Below are 10,799 nucleotides of genomic sequence, written 5' to 3'. Positions count from 1 at the left end.
AAATAAAAATAAATAAATAATAATAAAGTGCCTGCAAGCAGGCACGGGGGCCGGGTTCTATCCCTAGGCCTGTACTGCTGGCCTTGCCCCCAGAGCATGCTGAGTGGTCTATTGAGACTGGGAGTGGTGGCACCTGCCTGTAATCCCAGCTCTTGGGAGGCTGTAAACAGGTGGATCACTAGGAGTCCAATCTAGTAGTGAGACACTGAACACCCTGTAGACCTTTCCCTAAAAAAATACAAAAAAAGAAAAATTATTTTAAAAAGCAGGTGCCATCCCATTAGCTCAGTTGTTTAAGTGCCTACTTAAGCAAAGGCAGTCAGGCTCAGGATACTGTGGTTCGATCCCCAGATCCTCATGCCTTACCAGACCTCCCCATAAGGCATCTTGAGCCAGCAAAAAAAAAAAAATCCTTCTGAACTTTTGGGGCCAGGGAGATAGCTCAGTAGAATAAGCGCTTGCCTAGCAAGTGCAAAGGCCTGAGTTCAATCCCCAGTTCTAAAACGAAAAAGAAAAAAGAAAAAAAGAAAGTGTGTGTGTGTGTGTGTGTGTGTGTGTGTGTGTGTGTGTGTGTGTTTAATGATGTGAACTTCAGGGGATACTTGTTAGGCAGCATTCTTTGGAGATAAGGACCAACAGCATGAAAGAACAATTTGTGGCAAAATTGAAGGGATTCATGTTTCCACTCAGCCACCTCAGCAGAAGTTAAGAACAGAGATAAGATTATCCAGCAAAGCCCTCAGATGATGCGGTTGCCTCAGGATGAGACTCTGTGACACTCCCGGGAGACCAACAAGGTTTGAAACTGTTACAGCAGCAGAAGCATGCTAGCATAGAGAAGCCTGAGGCAAAATAAAGTATAAGAAGGCAGACAGACCCTGAATGCTGCAGGCAGGAAACAGTGTGAGGAACAGCTAGGTTGCAAATGTGATCTCATTCAACAAAAGGTAGGATTACCCCAAAGGCAGAAGCAGAACTGAGGGTTAGGATTACCCCAAGGGCAGAAGTAGAACTGAGGGTTGAGAAGCAGAGCCCAGAGCTGCAGGCTTAGGAGATAGGAGCACCAAGGCTCAGGACAGAGCCGAGGACCTGGAGCTCAATCTCAATGCACAGATGGCCATGCCTGTGCTTTACTTCGAATTATCTTTATATGTGATCCCATATTCTTTCTACTTTCTCCCATTTGGAATGGAAATAGCTACAGTAGTTATCCTATGCCTACCTCAACTTTGTATTTTAGAAGCATTTAAGTGTTTATCATGGGTTACTTCTTGAGGCATTTCCCCCAAAGGCCTGAAGGGAATAATCTACCCTGGATTACCCAGGTGACCTGTAAATGCAGTCATGTTTCCTTTCAACAGAGAGGTAAAGGAAGTTTGGGAGGAAACCCACATGCAGAAAGGTGAAGGTACCTGAAGATAAGGCATAGAGAGATGAAGCCACAGACAAGGACTTTCAATAGCCAACAAAAGCTGGGAAAGACAAGGAACAGATTTTCCGCTAGAATTTCCAGAGGGAAATGAGGCAGGCTGATGACAGAATAAATGTCTATCCTTTTAAGCTACCAACTTTATGCTAAATAGTTAGAGCATTACAAGAAATGTAAATAATATTCTATAATTCTTTTTTAAAAGGAGCTGTGAGGTAACAGCCGCAGCAATCAAATGGCTCTGGGATTGCCAATGCCTGCACATTCGGTTATGAGATTATAACAAAGGTAATGCCACCCTTAAATTGCTCATGGAAATTGAGGTGCAGAATAAGAGAGCTGCTACCTGGTGTTCTCCTACAGCATTCAACTATTAGAGGCAGTCCTGAGGCTATGGCTTTCAGCAGATGTCACCACACTGACAATTGTTTAGAGAAAAAAAGCAAAAGGGAGAAGAATCAGGCATATGACAAAGGTTTGAAGAAACTCAGAAGGGATGTGTGTGTGCTTATCCTGAAAAAGCCTTGAGGTAAATGAATGTGCCTGCTGCTCTGAGCTGCCCCAAAGTCTGCCTTCTGGAAGACAGAAATGATCGGAGCCTCTTTGACTCTAAAGATCAGTGCTTCATATTTAAAGAAAAGCTTCTGGAAGGTAGATGTGCCCCCCATTAATTAAAAGCTTCCTGTTTTGGTTGAAGAGCATGACTGGGGCTAGGGGGTCTCACTCTCAGAGTTTAACAGATTGAGGTAACTACTTCTAGGGGAAGTACTGTCTGAGAAATACAACCAAAGTGGCAGGCTCAAGATGTTCAAGTCCATTATTGTAGGATTCTGTAATTCTACTCTCATTAGTAGGAAAGAAATGGGTCAGGCTCACACCCTAGAATGAGCATCTGAAGATTTGTTCATTCCTGGCTTAGCTGTTCCCTCTATCTCCTGACCCAAAACATATATGAATACAAAAACCTCTTTTGAAATTCTTCAAACATTCCACCTTCTCTCTTCCTCCCTGCATTTCAGAGCTCAGTATCAAAACAAGACTTGAACTTGGGCTTGATCAACAAGGAGCAATACTAGATACTAACAGCCCATTTTCTTTCTTTCTTTCTTTCTTTTTTTTTTTTTTTATTTTAGGGAATTATCTTCAGGGTGTTTAGGGTCTCACTATTAGATCAGACTCACAATGCTCTGCCTGTTTACAGCCTCCCAAGAGCTGGGGTTACAGGTGCACACCACCATGCCCAGTCTCAATTGCCATTTCACCGCACCCCAGGGATCAAACCCCTGGCCCCTGCACCTGCTTGTAGGCACTTTAACCCACTGAGCTATTTGGCCAGCCCGAGAGCCCATTTTCTATTCCCTCAAGTTCCAACAACAGATTCATACTTGCTTTTCTAAAATGGTGAGCTTTTCATTCTTTCCAGCTTCATACCTTTCCTGAGTATTTCTGAAGTTCAACTCTTGCTGATCCTCTCCCTATGAATCAGAAAAACTGGCAGGAATAGAGCTTAGTTCCATTTATTCCAAAACCCTAATTAAATGCAAATCCTATCCTCCAGAGAGTTGTGTCCTCAGCCATCCTTCAGTGTGCCTTCTCTCCCCTTTCTCATGTTTCTCTCAGGAAGTAGATAAACAAGACAGGAGCCAGGGGAGAATTCTCGACCATCCTTTTTGGTTATGTTATGAATGAGAAAAAGCAACTTGGAAATCAAGGAACCAGTTATTTGAAAACTACTTCTTTTTCTCATATTTACTCTACTTTGGAAGTAATAGAAGAGTTACTATCTCCTTCCAGTGTGGAAAAGCTTCATCAATTACCATTTCCTGGGCATGACACAGTATGGCTACAGCTCTAAAACATGGATGTCATTGCCTAAAAGAAATCTAATCTCTGTCAATGACTCCTGAGTATTCTACAGGAGCCCATAATTCTACTACGGGTTCAATTTTTGAAGAGAGTCTTAAAAGGTCTCACTACATTGCCATTTAAAATATCCCTACCAAAAGAAATGTGATCTGTAGCTACTTAAACTTGCTTCTATTGAACCTAGAAATCTTGTCTCTGAGCTATTTGTATATATTGATTTCTGCTGGCCTGGAAAAAATTCACAAAAGCTACTTTAACTCACAAATGCCAATAGGTCATTTGAGTCCACTTATAGTAAAATGCAAGTGAATTCTACAGCCAAGATCATCAAGTGAAATCTCTACTTATATCTAAAAATTTTTAAATGGAATGTTGTATACTAAACTTGTTTCTGGTTTTATTTTATTTTGCTTTTCTTTTAGTAAAGAAAGAACAATTTACTGATTAACCCAAACTGATCCATACAAATCTCAAAAGGTAGATGAGAATCACGAATAAAAATCTATGAGGGTTATTTAATTCATATAAAAATATTATGCAAATGCTGGATAACTTTGTCATTATTTCAAAGGTTAATTGAGAGACAAAGCAGCTATATTTGGCAACATTTGACCCTTTGCCCATAATCTCTGAACAACCATGAAATTGGCTATAAACAATAAGTGACACTTTATGTAACAAAAGCTTTCCTACTTTCAAGCCACAACATGTGTTAATACCACTTCGTTTTGAGGCCACTAAGTGGAAGAGCCACACAGCAGTTTAGACATAATCAGTACATGGAAAAAATATAGGACCTGAAAAGTTACCTTGTCTGTTATTGGTATGATAAATAATATAAGCTAATGTGAGCTAACTAAGCTGATTAGTATAAATATGAAGTATGTGTCATTACAGAATAAATTCAAATCAATTATCCCCCAAAGCTAAATGACCACATCTTTCCTTCACAGAGCAAGCCTACAGGCTGGCAAGCATTACCGGAGCTCTCCAGCTATGTTCAAAGGGCCCTAAGGAGGGGGGCTTTGGGCTACAATCCCATGTGTGCCCAACCGCAGGTAGTTTCAAAAGCTCTACTGTGCTCAGCAGGCCTTGTGATGAAAGCTGCAGTGCCCATGGTAGCCTTGGAGCACAGCCAAGGGACCACAAAACTGAGCCAAGGAGCCTGAGCCCTGCAAGCCTGACACTGCTCCTGCACACAGAGAAGTTCCCAACTCAAGGTGAAGGGCAGCAGGTAGAAAGGAAGGGCTTTGGCTCAGACACTATGGAGGTTCCCTTCCTGCCCTGGCCCCCAGATCCATAAAATGGCAAGAGACTACCTCAGCCACAAAACAGACTCCTTTCCCCTGTGCTACTCCATCTGCCCTTTGTCCAGTGTCATTGGCTGGGAGGGGAGCACAGAGGCAGCTCACAAGCTCTTTGATTTTTGTCCAGTGCCTACACTACTGAAGTACATACAAAGGCTGAACTATTAGTGTTGGTCTGACTCAGTGTCTTTACTGACTTCTAAGGCATGGGACAATTTTCTTGCAGGTCCAAGAAGCCCACAGAAGGGTCTGGATGTGTCATGAGGTAGGACAGAGAGGCTGGATGGGACAGCCTGCTCTACCCTGACTCACACAACTATGGGCATCACCCAGAGTGGCCTTGTTTCTATCTTTTTATACCTGAAGTTATAAGCATGATTTCAACCAAAGAAAAGGTTGCATAAGCTTCCTTCAGTGCCTGGCATACAATCAGAGGCCAATAAACATGAGTTCTTATGACTGTTGAAAATTTTTATTAAATTAGACAAGTCATCCTAATTCCTAGATTCTGAGGTGTGCCATTTTGGAAAGTCGAGACCCAGCCTAAGAAGGTCATTCTTGGTGGATGCTCCCTGCAGAGAAGAAACAGGCTGGGTCACCCCAAGAAAAAGACACTTGAAACTAAATTTTGCACTTAAAAAAACTAGGATGAATGTTTAAATTTTTTAAAGTTATTATAGTAGAAGAAAATTTCCATCAGTCCTGCCTCTAAATTACGCCCCCTGCATTCAAACACAGCAGCTCTGGAAGACTTTTTTCTAGATTGTCCTTAGTGGAACTGCAACAGCTGGCCCAATGTCCTGGGTTGGTACAAAACATTTACATCTCATGGTCATGTTGACTTTGGGGAAAGGCCAGATCCAGTGAATAAGGTGAATGAGAACACACCGTAATGTTTTCATGAGCCTGCTTTTCTGTTGGATGGCAGTCAACAGCAGCGTTCCCTCTATCTGTAACACCTCCTAAAGACACTCACCAAAGAGGACCTCCAGAAATGCTTCAAACAGTGGCAAGAACGATGGGGTAGGTGTGTTCAAAGTGAGGAGGAGTGGGGGGCATTGATAACAGTATGTGTTTTCTTTTACTGTAATATTTTTCATTTAAGCTCTTGTGTAAGGAAGTTGTAAATAAGCTGAAAGAGGCTAGAGTCTGTATTTTATGAGAATTTTTGACTCAGTGAGAGGTAAACGTGTGCTGTACGGACTCACTGATGAATAGACCGGAGAGCTGTAGCTATGTCCTGGTTGGCATTAGACCCTACGAATATGCAAGAGAAATAGAAGGGCAGTATGACATGAGTTATGACACACGCCGGGCTGGGGGCTTTCAAGTGTTGTCTGTGTTAACCCTCAGATGCACTCCTCAAGTATACTCTTCACTTTGCAGAATCAGAAAGAGAAATTTAGAAAGATTAAATAACACCTCCAGGGGTGGTCGGCAGAAGGTAAATTCCAACCAGATTTTAGCAAATTTGGCTGCAAAGGTCATGCTTTCAAGTCCTACTCCGGAGAGCCTCCTCCACTAACGTTCCAACTGGCATAAAGTAGTATCTGTTTTATTATTTAGCCCTTTCAGTAGGTACCTTAATAACTAACACTTTTAAACTTCCAACAAAGGAACATGCACAAGTAGTCAAAGCAGATTAGCACCATTTGTTCTAACACCTTAATAGAAAACAAAAACAAAAGCTAAAGACCTCCCAATTTTTTGTTACACCCTAGACCAACCCATACTTTATCGCCTTTCAAACTTCCCACCTTACAGTCTTATGTCCTAGAGTGAAAACTTCAGAAGAGAAGTGCCCAGTCCTAGCCCAGGCCCGGTGAGCGTGTGGGAGAGCTTCTGGTTAACCTGCGCAGGCGGGAACCATTGGTCCCAGCCCAGGAACAGCGTGGGTGAGACCCTCTTCCACCCTTTTGGGATGCCCCCCACCACTCCGCAGCATCTCCCCCACTCTGCCCTCCAAGTAGGAATTTATGCTGTGTTCCGGGAACCCCCAGACCCAGTCCTAGGCCAGGCCCAGTGAGTGTGTGGGAGAGCTTCCAGCTACCCTGGGCCTGCAGGACCTACTGGTCCCAGCCCAGGCACAGCTTGGGTGACACCCTCTTTCACCCTCTTGGGAAGCTCTCTATCGCTCTGTAGTATCCCCCCACACCCAGCCCACAGATTAGGAATTTCTGTCGCATTCTGGGAACCCCCAGATCCAGTCCTAGTCCAGGCCCAGTGAGTGTGTGGGAGAGCTGCCTCTACACTTACTCCACCTTGTTCTCTCCAGACTCAACTCAGGCCTGGCATATAGACCTGGGGTGAAACCCTTCAGCTGCAATCCCTGCAGAAAGAGTAGTGGACAGAACCACTCAGCTAGACCAGGAGCAGAACATCTGGCCAGAGGGGCACAACAGTTTCACCTCCAAGGGCAGCAAAGGAAGGAACTGAGCACAGAAGCCAGATGCAAGCAGAGTACAGCTGGATAAATCCAAACTTTGTAGATCTGCACCTGAACTTCAGTAGGTGCTAAGGCTATAACTACAACAAAGATCTACAACAAAGGTCAGAAGACAGTGCCGCACAAAATGACAAAGAGAAGGAACAGAATGCAATCACAGAACCCAAGCCCACCCATAACGAGTGCAGAGGACACTAACACAGAACAAATTGGGAACCACACAGCTGAAATCAATGAATCAACAGCTTCAGAAATAAAGAAACAGCTGCAAAAAGGTATAGAGGAATTCAGATTAGAAATGAAAAAAGAAATCCCTGAATTAATAACATCTGCAGTAAAGAATCAAATGCAGAAACATATGGAGGAAACCCAATGCCCAACCAGAACAAACACAGAGGACACCAACTCAGCTCAAATGTATGAATTAATAGCGTCAATAATAAATAAGCAACAGCAGAAAGTCATAGGTGAAATCAGAGCAGAATTCTTTTCTGAAATAAAAAAAGAATTCTCAGAATTCATAGCATCAGAAGTAAAGAATCAACTACAGAAACATAGGGAGGAAAACCAGTCTGAAAAAAACACTGCAGTAAAATAATATATAACAGCTTCTAAAGAAGACATTGTTAAAAAAAATAGAGATTAGAAAAATGATAGATTCCTTGAATGAGCAATACAGAAAAGGAATAGATCGCATGAAGCAGAGTCAAAGAGATACAGAGGAAATTAAAATCTCAATCACAAGTTTGCAAAACAATTTAAGTGAAAGTGAAGACAGAGTTTCAGATCTTGAAGATGCTGGTACAGCTAGTGAAAAGGTAAGAAAGGATCTCTTGAAAACAATGAGGATGCAGGAAAGAATAATCCATCACCTGAAAGATGATGCAAAGATGAACAATGTGAGAATAATAGGCATCAATGAGAAAGAAGGAGTCCATACAAATGAAATTTAAAAAATATGGGCAGAAGGAATAGCAGAAAACATCCCAAATATGAGGAAATAATCTGATATTCAGGTAACTGAAGGATACAGAACACCAAGTAACCTCAACTCAATTAAAAACACACTGAGACACATAATAGTAAAGATCCCAGAAAATCAGCACAAGAATAATATACTGAAAGCTGCTGGAGAAAAGAAGCAGATCACATTCAAAGGAAAACCCTTCAGAAGTACAGCCGACATATCTTCACAAACCATGAAGCCAAGAAGAGCAGGGAGCTGAGTACTTCAAGTCTTCTATGAAAAAAATTCCAGCCCAGACTACTATACCCTGCAAAACTCTCTTTCAAGTTTGATGGAGAAATGAAATACTTTCACGACAAAGAACAGCTAAAGAATTTCATGATGACAAAGCCAACACTACACAGGGTACTGAAAGATGTTCTAGAGAGGGACCAAAATGATCACAACTCCACGAATGAGATCAGAAGCAAACAACTAAATAGGGCAAGTAATTAAACACAGGAGAATAAGGAGTAAACGACAACAGGTAAATAACATGGCAACGGTCAGTCAATACATCTCAATTCTAAACACCAATGTAAATGGACTCAATTCATGAAATAAGAGAAATAGACAGGCACAGTGCATTAGGAAACAAAATCCAACAATATGCTGTATACAAGAAACACATTTAACTCATAAAAACATTCATAGACTGAAAGTCAAAGGATGGAATATAATACTACATGACCCAGCACCTCAGAAACAAGCAGGGGTAGCAATCCTATTTGCAAACAGTCTCAAATTCAAACCAACAATGATCAAGTGAAATAAAGAAGGCCGCTATATACTGGTTAGGGGAAAAATTCAAGAGGAAGAGGTAACACTCATAAATATGTATGCACCAAACACGGGAGAACCCAACTATATAAAGCAAATCTTAATGGACATGAAAAATCTAATATTCAATATCACAATCTCAACAGGAGACCTTAACACCCCTTAATCACAAAACGACACATAAACCAGACAAAAATTAGCAAGAAATAACAGAACTGAACCAGAGCTTGAAAGAAATGGACTAGGTGGACATATACAGAGTGTTTCGCCCAAACACAGCTGAATAAACATTTTTCTCAGCTGCATATGGGTCATTTTCTAAAAGAGACCACATATTGGTCCATAGGTCATGCTTAAGTATATGTAAGAAAACAGAAATTATCAATGCAAACTATCTAAACACAGTGCAAATGACACCCTACTCAGCAACCAATGGGTCACAGATGAAATTAAACAAGAAATTCAACAATATCTACAATTCAATGAAAATTCAAGCACAACTTATCGTAATTTATGGGATACGATGAAAGCAGTTCTCAGAGGGAAATTCATAGCTGTGAACTCACACATTAGGAAAACAGAACGGGAACAAATAAACACCCTAATGCTGCACCTTCAACAACTAGAAAAGGAAGAGCAAACCAAACCCAGAGCCCAAAGACAGGAAGAAATCATAAAGATTAGAGCAGAAATTAATTCAATTGAGACAAAGAAAACAATTCAAAGAATTAAAAAAGCAAAAGGCTGGTTCTTTGAAAGATTAAATAAAATTGATAAACCCCTAGCTAACCTCATCAAAAAGAGGAAAGAAAAAATTCAAACACAAGAAATAAGGAATGAAGAGGGTATAATTAACACAGACCCAGTGGAAATTCTGAACATTATCAATAGCTACTTTGAGAATCTTCACTCTCACAGAATAGAAGACACAAAAGAAATGGAAAGATTCCTAGAAAGCACAAATTACCACAACTGAATCGACAAGATATAACCACTCTCAATAGCCCAATAACAGCCAATGAAATACGTGATGAAATTAAAAAACTACCAACAAAGAAAAGTCGAGGTCTGGATGGATTCACAGCTGAATTCTACAAGAAATTTACAGAAGATGTACTCTCTATACTCCGCAAGTTCTTTCATGAAATTGAAAAGGAAGCAATCCTCCCAAAATCATTCCTGGAAGCAAGTATTATACTGATACCAAAAAAAGGGAAAGACACAACTAAGAAAGAGAACTACAGGCTGATTTCCCTCATGAACATAGATGCAAAAATCCTCAATAAAATACTAGCAAATAGAATACAGCAAATCATCAAGAAGATCATACACCATGACCAGTAGGATTCATCACAGGGATGCAGGATGGGTCAATATTTTAAAAATCTATAAATGTAATACACGATATCAATAGAGCTAAAGTTAAAAAACACATGAACATCTCCATTGATGCAGAAAAGGCTTTTGAAAGAGTCAAACACTCATTCAGGTTCAAAATCCTACAGAAAATTGGAATAGATGGCCTGGACTTCAATCTGGTAAAGCCATTTATGAAAACACAAAGGCTAACATACTTCTAAATGGGGAAAAATTGAAATCATTTACTCTTAGATCGAGTACAAGACAAGGATGTCCTCTATCACCACTCCTATTCAATATAGTTCTGGAATCATTAGCTACCTCCATTAGACAAGAGAAAAAAATGAAAGGAATAAGAATAGGTAAAGAACAAGTTAAATTATGTTTATGTGCAGATGACATGATACTTTACTTAGAAGACCCAAAAAACTCCACCAAGAAGCGACTAGAATTAATACAGAAATTCAGTAGCATAGCAGGTTATGAAGTCAACACCCAAAAGTCAATAGCATTCCTCTGCAGAGACAACAAACACACTGAGAGGGAAATTATAGAAACAATACCTCTTACAATAGCACCAAGGAAAATGAAATACCTTGGAATTAA

The sequence above is a fragment of the Octodon degus genome, unplaced genomic scaffold (assembly GCF_000260255.1).
Source record: "Octodon degus isolate 3935 unplaced genomic scaffold, OctDeg1.0 scaffold00119, whole genome shotgun sequence".
Taxonomy (NCBI): Eukaryota; Metazoa; Chordata; class Mammalia; order Rodentia; family Octodontidae; genus Octodon; species Octodon degus.
Note: the sequence above shows the minus strand (reverse complement) of the source record.